Raw genomic sequence first — 12,244 nt, forward strand, 5'->3', positions numbered from 1 at the left:
AGAATTTAATTCCTAGGGTGGACCAAGGAAATACACTTTCTATTTGATGGCGGAAACACCTATTTCAATGGCAACTCTTCCATTTCCATGAAAATGGTGATCTGAAACACAACAAAGAAAATATAACATTAGGGTTTCCTAAACCTAATCAAATTTGAAATAACAACTTCTAAAAAATAAAATATTAGAATCCTAAAATTATAAAACTACTAAAAATATTAATTCTTTACTAACCGAAAATATAAAACTACTAAAATAACTAGATTATGATATGAGCCCTGATTCAATGAGCTCGAGCTCACGTGGGGAAATATGAGCTCGAGCTCGTTGGCCGTCGATCTTCTGAGATCAAGCAAGGGATAAATAATACAGCTGTACCCGTCAAAAGTAGGCAAAAACAATATATTATAAGTCCCATTTTGTCTATTTAATTACAAGATTACCATCTTGTTTTCTATTCATCTCTCGGTTGTTCCATTCGCCATCTCTACTTAGATCAAACAAGGGCTAATAGTACAGGTTTTTTAATCGAGTTCACAAAACTCTTTCATATTCCATCAGTTAATCTACATTTAAAGAAACCCTAAAATGGCTAAAACCTGAAATGTGTGAAACATACTACCGTCGTTGTAGGTTAACTGATGGAAATGGAATATGAAAGACTGGAGCACCAACACCAACTCGTTAAGCATACTTGCCGGCTTTGAGAAATCTTCGGATTCTTCCTACCGGAAATTGAAGACCGGCTTTGCAACTACTAGATGATCCTTTGTTCACGGCACCTGAATCCTTTCCCCTTCTGGCCATTTTCTAAGGTTAAAGATATAAAAAATAGAGAGAGAGAAACTAGAGAGGTAGAGAGAGATTTAGCTAAATAGTACAGATGTATTCATTATTACTAGTAAAAGCAATATTTTACAAGTCACAATTCGTCTATTTAATATCAAGTGAAGGTATAATCGCTATCAAAATCTTCATCTCTGCTTTTCTCCTCTTCCATTCCGATTTCTGATAGAGATGTTCTTGTGGATGAGCATAATTTAATTTTGAGGCAAATCTGCTGGTACTAATAATTGATGGTATTATTTCCATAACAGAGAGAAATGGTTCATTTCTTGCAAACAAGAGAGAGAAAGAGAAATGCGTTTTTGCAGGGATGGAGAATGGAACGGTGGAGAAGAGAAAGGGTAACAAGATGGCAGTTTTGTAATTAAACAAACAAAATGTGACTTATAATTTATTGTTCTTACCTAATCTTAAGGACTACAGCGGTACTATTTATCCCTTGCTTGATCTCAGAAGATCGACGGCCAACGAGCTCGAGCTCATATTTCCCCACGTGAGCTCGAGCTCATTGAATCAGGGCTCATATCATAATCTAGTTATTTTAGTAGTTTTATATTTTCGGTTAGTAAAGAATTAATATTTTTAGTAGTTTTATAATTTTAGGATTCTAATATTTTATTTTTTAGAAGTTGTTATTTCAAATTTGATTAGGTTTAGGAAACCCTAATGTTATATAAAGGAGGTTTAGTAATTGTTTTATTCATTCAGTTTTATCAATAAAATTCAGTATTTAATGTAATCTTGTTAGTTTTTGTTTTATCAACTTTCTCTCTACTTTATACTCAATTAATCTCTCTCTCTCTAGCGGATTACAACAATTCCAAGTAGTGATCACCAACTCCTCCACAGAAGATTGATATCCAGGTGAAAGAATCAATAAACGATTCTTGTGAGAAGAACCATTCAGAACTAACGTGAGTCTCTTAACAAGATTTCTTTTTAATCTACTTAGTTAATTTCCTTTTTTAGTTGGTTCAAAACAAAAAAAATCAAATCGTGCAACCCATGCACTTACATAGTTAAGATTTAGAGTTTTTGGTTTTTATATACAGTAAAAGTTCTAAATATTTGATGGTTTAGGGTTTAGGAGTTCAATTTCTTTCTAGATATACAAGTATGTCTAAAAACAACGAAGTTTACTTGTTTAAAATGGGCTTCTTTAAAGCATTATTAGTATAGAGAAATGATCCTAATCCGACACAAAACCCGGTCCAAACCCGGTGGGGTGACGTGTCGGGCTGTGTATTTCACTTTCTCTAGATCACAGCCCGGCACGTCACCCCGCCGGGTTTCGACCGGGTTTCGTGCCGGGATGTGTATCACGGTTGATTGGTATATACTTGACGCAATAGTATTTTCCACATGAACAGAACGAGGAAAACAGGAACGTTGATACTCGTTATGTATCACGAAGAAGAGAAATCAACATCTGAACAAAAAACTGGAACTCCTATGGAAGAAGATTCATCTTTGAGCTTACTGGAAACTGATATTGACAACTTGAATTTGCCTACTACTGACTCACCCCTTAAAGAAGGGAAGAATAATGTTGATATCATACAAACCCTTGCAAAGTCAACAAACCAAGAACCTAGCCATGAAAGCCAAAGAGAGTTCCTATTTGAGAAGCGATTGACTTCGCATGATATTAAACATGACCTAGTTATACCAATAAGAGAGGCCAAGAGGCATATGCCCATAATACGTCTATCGGAGAAAATGTTCAAGACACAGATCATAAGACTATCGGATAACAAGAAAAAGCAAACATGGTGGAGGATGAGGTACAAATATTGTGAAAAAAATCGAACTTACCTTTTAACACGAAGATGGAAAAAGTTTGTTAAATATCATGAACTGAAAATGGGTGATATCGTTCAATTCCATAAATTGGAAGGATGGGATAACAAGTATTTTGGGATTGATTTTTGTCGTCACCAAGTGGGAGTACGCTTTTCGGATAGTACTAGTGAAGTTGTTTGTGGTTTTGAAGCTAAGAAAGATAATATTAAGAGTAGTAGTAAAAGACGAGCATTAAAAAGAAAGCGTGAATTCATGCCCAAGATTTCACGGCTGAACCCAACTCGATGTAGTAGCAATAATTGTATTATTGATAAACCGATGAGTTCTACTCTATCCATCATACAAGAAGACTGTGACATTCTAATTCCCCTTTGTGAGTTACTGAGTTTGTTTGTCTGTGTATATCTCTCGTACATTATTATAAAATGATTAGTATATTTTCTGTCTTAGTGATGATAATCTTATATATTTTTTTAAGAAAGACGGATCCTGATATGTGTTGCAGACAGTCCTCCAAAACTTCTCTTTGTTTGAATTCGTTCTTAGTTGTTTCGGTTGTGTATAATTTTCTCTGTCCAAATCTCATTCGTTTTCTCTCTAAACTACTTGCTCTATTTACTTATTAATAGACGTGTAGATTCGAAAAAGTTACTAATTTATTTAAGATCGGGCTTTTTAAAGAAAAAAAATTCAAAGACAGTTCTCAAGGGTTGATTGGAGATTCCATTAACCCAACCAGCCACTCCATTATATGACATGTAAAGCAAAACTGATATTTTGCTCAAAGAGTGTCCGCTTCATCTAAAATTCAAAACCGTTGGTTCAATTCCTGGAGGTATTCAGAGAACTGAAGACCTTCACTTAGGCATACGAAGTTTAAAGTCTAATAGAGTTGAAAAGTAAGAAGTACGGATCGAAACACTCCATGGGTAGATCCCACTAATCATTTCGTTTATTGGATTTCGTACAGGTCAAGTTCGGATGACAAGTAGATATTTAGAATTAAGAAAAAAAAAATCTTCAAATGGTGTTACAAACTTTTTCTTAGAGAAGGCAAAATAGTTTCACAGATCAAAGAAAAACAGGGCGGTAACTAAGGAGGCTAACCATCCTAATAACAACAAGAAAACAGAAGATTACATTTGAAAGGGCTTAGAGTTTGATCATGACATCCCAATTACTAATAAATTGACTGAAATGAGTATCACTAATCCAAGTCTGATTCGAGGCCCTAAAGTAAATTATGCTCTGCACCTTGACGACTCTATTCTCTAATGATTGTTCAGTATCGTCTTCTTCTTCTAAAACTCCGTGATTTCTCTCTAGCCAGATTGTCCATATGATGGCTGGAGGGATATACAACTGAATAAAAGACTTTCTATCTGTAATCTTTTTAACATTCCAATCGCTAAGAAGTTGAGAAATGGTATGGACATTAATGCGAAATGGATGATGAGGATATATAGAATCCCAAACTTTAGATGTGAATGGACAAAGGAGAAAAAGGTGAGAAGAGGTTTCACAGTTTAACTTACAAAGAGAACATCTGTTTGGCATCGTAGATCCTCTTTTTATGATCCTATCCATGGTTGGGACAACATCTAACATAATAGTCCAGAGAAGAGACACGTTTGATGAGATAAATTTATTCCAAATCTATTTTGGAATTAAACTTTGGTGAGTCATGGATTGTTGTTGGAGCTCACTATAGAAGGAGTTGACGGAGAAACCATGTTGAGAGGGCATCCATACCCGATTATCTATCATGAAGTATAAAGAACTTGAAGCTAAAGTTCCATTCTCTTTGGTTCCGAGAAGTTTGAACCACAAAATTCGTTCTCAAATGTCCACTCAATCACCATTATCGGCATAATCAAAGAGAATGGAACTTTAGTGATGATTACAAATATATATGGGCCAACTGGTAAAACTGAGAAGAAGAAAATTTAGAATGAATTAGAAAGTATCAATAGTATGTATCATCTCCCATGGTTATTAGTGGGTGACTTCAATGTTATTAGATTTGTTGAAGAGAAGAACAAGAATAGCTCGATCACCAAACACATGGAGAGATTCAACAACTTCATTGATCTCCTTGGGCTCATCGATTACCCAATGACAGGGGGCTCTTTCACGTGGTCAAATGGGCAGGAGAATCCAACCATGAGCAGAATAGACAGGGCACTGAGCAACCAACAATGGAACGATCTCTTACCTCAAACCACCCTCCATATGCTTACTCGTGTAATCTCAGATCATTCTCCATTGTCCTTAAATTCAAATGGCTCGAGCAAACAACCACACCCATTTCGATTCGATAATTTTTTGCTAACCCAAAATTCCTTCTATGTTATAATGGAAGATTCGTGGAATTCTTTTTATTTTGCATGTACAGCTAGCTTTGATTTGCAAAGAAACTTCAAGCTCTGAAACCCATTCTCAAGAATTGGACCAGAGAAATCTTCAACAAGCTTGAAGAACAATTCAACAAACTTGAAGAGCAATTCAACAATCTCAATTCATTAGAAGAAGCAAGAAATCTGAATGGTTATACGGACCTAGAGAATGTATTTTGGATCTACGGTGGTGTTTGTTTTTTTATATCGTCTGAATCTGAATTGGTTGAACTGAATTGGCTGAATTTGAATTGGTTGAATCATTTTGTCAATTAGATGGTTGTTTTCCATGTCTGAATCATTGGGTCTGAATTAAGAATTTGACAATTATACCCCTCATTAAAATATGACCAAAGACACTTTAATGTTGGTTTGGAATAAAAATATATACTAGAAACCCTAGGTAGGGTTTTCATTATTCTCCTCTTCCACAAGTCAGTCTGCCTCTCCTCTCTCTCTCCCCGATGGAACTCTCTCGCCGGAACTCCAACCTCTCGCCTACTCTCTCACTCTCTGGATAACTCTCGCAGTATTTCCCTCTCTCTCTGGATACCTCTCGCCAATCTCCCTCCCTCCCTCTGGAAACATCTCGTCATCTCTCTCTCTCTCTAACCGATTGTAAGATCGTCGGATCTCTTTCACTTTCTCTGACTCTCTCTCTATCGTTCTCTCAACAATAAGTGAAAAAAAGCTTAACTCTCGCCAGATCCAGCGAGGGCTTGGAAAAAATGGGTATGTTACTCTCGCCAGATCCAGCGAGGTTTACAACTATTAAAGGGTTGTAAACCTGTCTTTGAGTGATTTGGTTGTACAAATAGACTTTCTGAAAAAGTGTACCATTTATAAGATAGAGTAGCTTGAAAGCCTTCATAGGGAGGAGAAGACGCATACCATTTGCGGAAGACCACGAATGGAAGTAGTAGTACAGCAAAGCTCTCCATACCAGGAATTGTCTAATGATGTAGATCCACAAAAAAAATATCAAGTTAAAATTTACTTCAATGAAATATCACATAGTGTTATTGCCTAGTAGAAACTATCATTTTACCGTACAATGCACAAACTTTCTCATACAGATCTGTCGGACATAGAAGCTCCAAACAAAAAATAAAATGGTGTCTTCCCTTCTATGCAGGGTCATCTTTGAGGAATTAAGGTACATATATATCCTCCACAATCCAAATACATCCTTCCGTATGTTCTTTTAAATATTTTCATATATTTTTAAAAGCTAACCGAAGGAAAGACGACACATTCTCAGCCAAAGGAAAAAAAATAATTTTTTTCAGTCAGAACCGTTGGAATCGGAGCTGATTTTGACTCGACCCGACTCATCAAACTCAGAAACATAATGCTCCGTTGTGTTCGTCTCGTCGAACCCTTCAAGTTAGAGCCAAGAATCACTCGAATCCGATTCTGGATGAATGAGAAATTCAAGTTTAAAATTTGGACGAAAATCGGTTAAAGTAGGGACTAAAACGGCAAAATGGACTAGTAGATTTGGGGGGCCATTTGCGCGAAGCGAGCACGTCCAGATCTGGACAGCTAGTGTTCGCTCCGCGCGATTTCAAGTGATCTGACGGTTGTGCGATGATTCTCTTGAGATAAAGTCGGGACGAAGCCAGATGTGTCTCCTCCGTGTCCGGTACCGAGTGGGACATCTCCAATCTTTTAATCTAGTCGTTGCTTCCATCATCTGTCTCGCCACGTAACGAGTCTTGAAAAAAATGTTCTTCAAACAGTTTTTGTATGAACAGTAGGCGCAAATACATCGACTTGTTCTCGTTTTTTTTTTTTGTTAAGGGATCGGCTTGTTCTCTTGCCATACTTTAGTATTTTTGTTATTTGTGCATACCCAAGTTCTTAATCATGTCTTTCATAAAAAAAAAAACTTCTTTAATCAAGTAACATTTTGACTAGTTCAACAAAAAAAAAGTAACATTTTGACTTATCATTCAATTATTTTAGAGGGTCATGGGTTCACAAGGTTACAAAGTCACAGAGTCTCAACTAATTAGAACAATACCACAAGATATACATTTTGACTTACTATACATCAATATATGATTTTATTTTCTTCTGATATACTAATTTTTATTTACTATTTATTATTAAAAAGTGCCCCAACAAAATAAAAATCTGAGTGCCCCAACAAAAAAAATCTGGTCTCGCCAATGGAAACCCCCGCGGATATCTGATAGTTCTAAAGATTCAGTGGGGGCGAGATCATAAATGAGAGAAGGTGAGAGAAAATTCAAAGAATCAAAGACAAAACAAAGAAATTAAAAACAACTAGCAAGAACAATTACGTGACAAAATAGTTAGTTTTGGGGGTGAAATCAAAATGTAGAAGGCTAACTATGAGTTGATCTTTTCAATAAAAAAAACATGTCCAGCCTTTGGTGCAGTGGTTGGACACCCCTCTTAAGCCCATGTGATGTAGAGGAACTGGCCGAGAAATACATGGATGAGATCGAAGCGGCCAAATACAAGGGTGACAGACTAAAACGACCAAAATCGAAACTACGGATGTCGAAATTGGACGAAATTTTGAGGGATGGTGCGAAATAGCGTTCCGGTCCTTCCCACGACGGACCCACTTTGAGGGGCAAATTCCATCGTTTAGAGCCTCACAACGGACTTTTACTAGTTTTTTTCTATTTTTGGTAATTGTTTTCAGTTTAGGATTACTACTATTCTAGTATTTTATTTTTTAAGAGTTTCTATTGTAGTTTGACCAAGATTAGGAAACCCTAAGTCTATATAAGGAGGCTTAGAAGTTGTTTCAGTCATTCTGATGCAGGCGCATCCAAGACGGGCCCACAAGGCCACACGGCCATGGCCTAGTCGGCCAGAGTTTAGTAGTTTAGTAGGAGTCCTAATTTTAGTATGATTCATAATGAATCTAGGTTTAGGAAGTTTCTTTATTTTCAGTATCTCTATTGTAGTCTATAAAAGGAGGTCCAGTCTGTTTTATTATTGATGTTGAAGAGAAAACCCCTTGAGTTTAATAAAGTTTTTCAGTTTTTAGAGTTATTTTATTGTTCTTTATTTACTTTTATTCCGTTCTTTTACTTCCGCTGCGTTCTACATCATGTGGTATTCAGAGCCACCAGAGTTTTAGACGAATGATTCTGGAAATTTTTTCCAAATCAGTTAATTCAGAATCGGTCATATTCTATTCCTCAAGAGAGTCATAATCAACTAGATTATACTCATCAAGGGATAACGAATCAATGCTTATGCACATCTTGTTTTTCTCCAAATAACTCGTACGATTATCATTGGAATCCTGGAGAAACCTTAAGAGAAAACCCATCACAACCTCCATCTTTTTATTATCCGACATCAACCGCACCACCACCACCACCACCTCCGTACTCTAATTATACACCACAACCTTCGCCTTATCAATACCAACCACCACCAGTGTTTTCTACACCATCACCTCCATCTTATTACTACTCTACATCAACCCCATATCTTTCTTGTCCTCCACCATATTCACCAACACCCCCATCTTCCTATTATACACCAACATCACCCTCACCACCACCTCCATACACTTATTATTCACTACAACCACCAACACCGATAGAACCATCTTCTCTTGACCATTCTGCGGCACCAACACTTTTGAAGCAATCCACATCGTTGTCCGAAGAAAAAGTCATTGATGATAAGAAGAAAAAGGATGATTCGATAAAAATACCCATTGAACGAGCTCTCAAATCGGTAAACACTACTGTTTCCACTATGCCCACTAAAGAGAAGACTCCAACTTTCGCTTCCGAATGAGACAACATTAGAGAAGGATTATCTTCGATTTCGATGTTAGAAGAAGCGTTTGTCGAATACAAGAGAGAGAACACCGAATAATTTGACCGCATTGATCACCGATTTGATCAAATCAATGATACAATCAGAGATTTCAACCTCAAACTCAAAGGTATTCGTTCTAACTCTTCCCCGTCTAAACAACAACCCCCTACTAGTTATACACCATCTTCGTCCCAACATTCTACAACCACCACTACTACATCAAATACTTTTCTTTCCCTGGAAAATCAAGGAATCGTTTTCCTCCACCCTAATAAAGTGCATGTTCACACAACAATAACAGGAGCAAACAATTATAGTTTATCCATAAACAATGTCCTTCCCCATCACCTAAGTGTTGAACCACCATTCATCCCCCTTCACCATTCCAGGATTGAATATCAAACCATGCCAAACCGAACAACACACCATCCGCCCATTACCCATAACCAGGCAGAATTATTCATGCCCCTACACCACCATAACAAGTCAATTGTACCATCACCAACCAGTTTCATTCACCTAGTTACACCACCAATCCCATCGTTCACCTTTCCTATGGCTACCCAAACCTGGAATAACTACCAGACCTTCCCCGAAGCTTCTCAAAACCAATCAGTCAACCTACTTGTTACCCACACTCCGGGTTCTCCTCCTTACTCAACTTCATACCGTATAAGTGTGTGTTCTTCTTCTCCACATCTATACAATAGTCCAACGACCATAAACCATTACTCATACCCTCAACTTTGTGAACACATCCTGTCCCTTACCTCTTCTACTATTTTTGTTGATTCTAGAGGCACTTCGATAGAAAATTTAGACTCTAGGCGTGAGGATTTCGATAAACTTCCTTTTGTTTCTGTTGGCACCCCAAGATCCAAGCCAACAACCCCGTCTCATCTGTTAAAAGACGACGATAACTTCAAATCCGAAGAACCAACGTTAGTGATCATCGATGAAAGTGTTTCTGCTGGGTTTTTGATGCACCCGAAAAGGTTACAACCCAAGCGGAGGTATCAAGTAGTAACCGGCAAAGCCGGAATCGATCCAAGGATAGGACTGTAGCTTGTATATCGAAAAGGTCTCGTTCAAAAGTTTAAGTATCACAAGCTAACTTAGACTAAAACGAAAAGGGAACAAAGGTAAGTGAGGAGTTTTACAATCGAATAAGTAACAAAAGAGAAAACAAGTCAAACAAACTAAATTATAAATGTAAACAGGCGAGAGAGATTCGAGAGAGGAGTTGAAGGAACAAGAGTAGGGAGGCAACAAATAATTGAGAGAGGTGTCGAGGTCCGGGAATCCGTTGTGGTGAACCTACAACTATTTACGATCCAATCGAATGCATTGATACAAACCTAGTCTCGATTCCTACGGTGGATGTTCATAAGCACTACGTATGTCCGGAGATGATACTTAGTCAAACAAACTTCCTAAACGATTAAAACCGAATCATCAAAAATGTCGTCTAGCCGCCTAACTATGTGAAGTGCATGACAAGACACATGAAATTTGGATCTAGACTACGATCGATATCGATCACTTTGCCTAATCGATTAACTATGCGAAGTACTTGATAAGACACATGAAAAACGATTGAAACAAGTAATCAAAATAAGAAAACATCAATTTATTGTCAAAACATTAAATCATCACATAGATAATCACAAATTCATCACATTTCATCTCATTAACGACACACTTGATTTAGCTAACATGGTGAATAAGTAATAAATGAAAAGAAGATGATGAGAAATCCCCCTTTTTCGATGTGGTTCGAGGCTAGGTTCGTCGGGAAATTTGAGTAGTTAAGGTTCAGCCGATCTCCCCTTAGAAAATTTCTGGATTTCCCCTTAACAGTGCATAATGGGTCTCCCCGAGCAAAAATCAGATCTCCCCTTAGCAACCAGACTCATCTTCTTCATTTAAAACCCACCACCATTAAAGCTTCACCAAGCTTTCTCTCTCTAATCACTTTCAATAAAAAACAAATCAAACAACAAGGGTAGCTAGCCAACGACGTGGGGAGTAAAACCCCTAAGGTTTCCGGCCAAGAAAGTGGCCGGAACACCATGAAAAATCCGGCCAAAGAAAATTGAGAAATCCGGCCAAAATTGAGAAATCCGGCCAAATAGTGCACTGTCCCGAGCTGATGGCTTCTTCCCGTGCTGCTGTCCCGAACCTCTCCAGGCCGTCCCGTGAACAGCCCGAGCTGCAGCCGGCCGTTCCCGAGCTGGAGAGAAGCTTCCCGTGCACAGCAGCTCATCCCGAGTTGCAGCAGCTGCTTCGAGCTATACCCGAGTAGGTCCTTCAAATCGAACTAGACAGCTGCTGTTCCGGTCGTTCTATAGCTTCCCGTGCTTGCCGTTCTTGCCCCGTGCTCCTGTGATGCAGTCCCGAGCAGCTCGAGCTGCTGCCGGCCAAGGCTAGGCCGGCCTTAGTGCTGGCCGGCCTAGCTTGGCCGGCCTCCTCCTTCTTCCTTCTCTCTTTTACTCCCTCTCAAGCTTTCAAGAACTAGATCAAACCTCCCAAAAACTCAAGAACCCTAAAACCTTTTTTTTCTCCCTTGGTGCTTGGTCCAAGAAGATGATGAATAGTCTTTTTTTCCTTTACTACTTGTGATCCTTTCTTTTTGACTCAAAACCCTAGTCAATGTTTGACTTTGACTCAGACTTTACTTTGAACCATAAAGAGGGTGCCTCCAAGATTTTTCCTTGTCATCTTCTTTGGGCTTGTGTGGGCTTTGGGCTTGGTTTAGAAACCAAGCGAGTGCCTTCATCTTGTCTCTACATCTAGAACCAAAGGGGGGTGCCTTCAAGAAAAGACCTTAGCTTCTATCTTTCACATCTTCCCCGTCCGAACTTCGAATTGAATTCCGTTTTCACCGTCGGACTCGTCATTAACTCGTCTTGTCATTTGATTTGCTTGAAGTCTTTTTCTCTCGTTTTCGGCACATGAAATGATAGTGACGATTCGTTCCCTTTATTCCGATTTTCATGTCTAACTCCAAAATAGGTACCTAACATGAAAAACACATAAATAATTAGAAATACAACTCGAAAAGAACTAACTAATCAAAGTTAAGTGACCTAAATGTGGCTTTTTCACGCCACATCAGTTTTCTCATGGAATTGATTGTACTTTTGTTAATGGTGAGGCCATGCAATATATAAAAGGAAATATGATCATTCATCTTCGAGAAATTTTACGATGGTTTGCAATTTTATTGGATCTTCTCGTAAGGATTCCACTGATGACGCCCTCTTTGATATTATAGAAAGCCTTGTTGCGTACTTCACAATATTACAAGAGGATACTCATAACAATACTCAGATTGTTGCAAGTTCTGTAAATTTTCATACTTTTATTTGGGAACC

The sequence above is a fragment of the Eschscholzia californica genome, unplaced genomic scaffold (assembly GCF_041429995.1).
Source record: "Eschscholzia californica isolate CP2 unplaced genomic scaffold, dmEscCali1.0.p SCAF_1, whole genome shotgun sequence".
In the NCBI taxonomy this organism is placed as follows: Eukaryota; Viridiplantae; Streptophyta; class Magnoliopsida; order Ranunculales; family Papaveraceae; genus Eschscholzia; species Eschscholzia californica.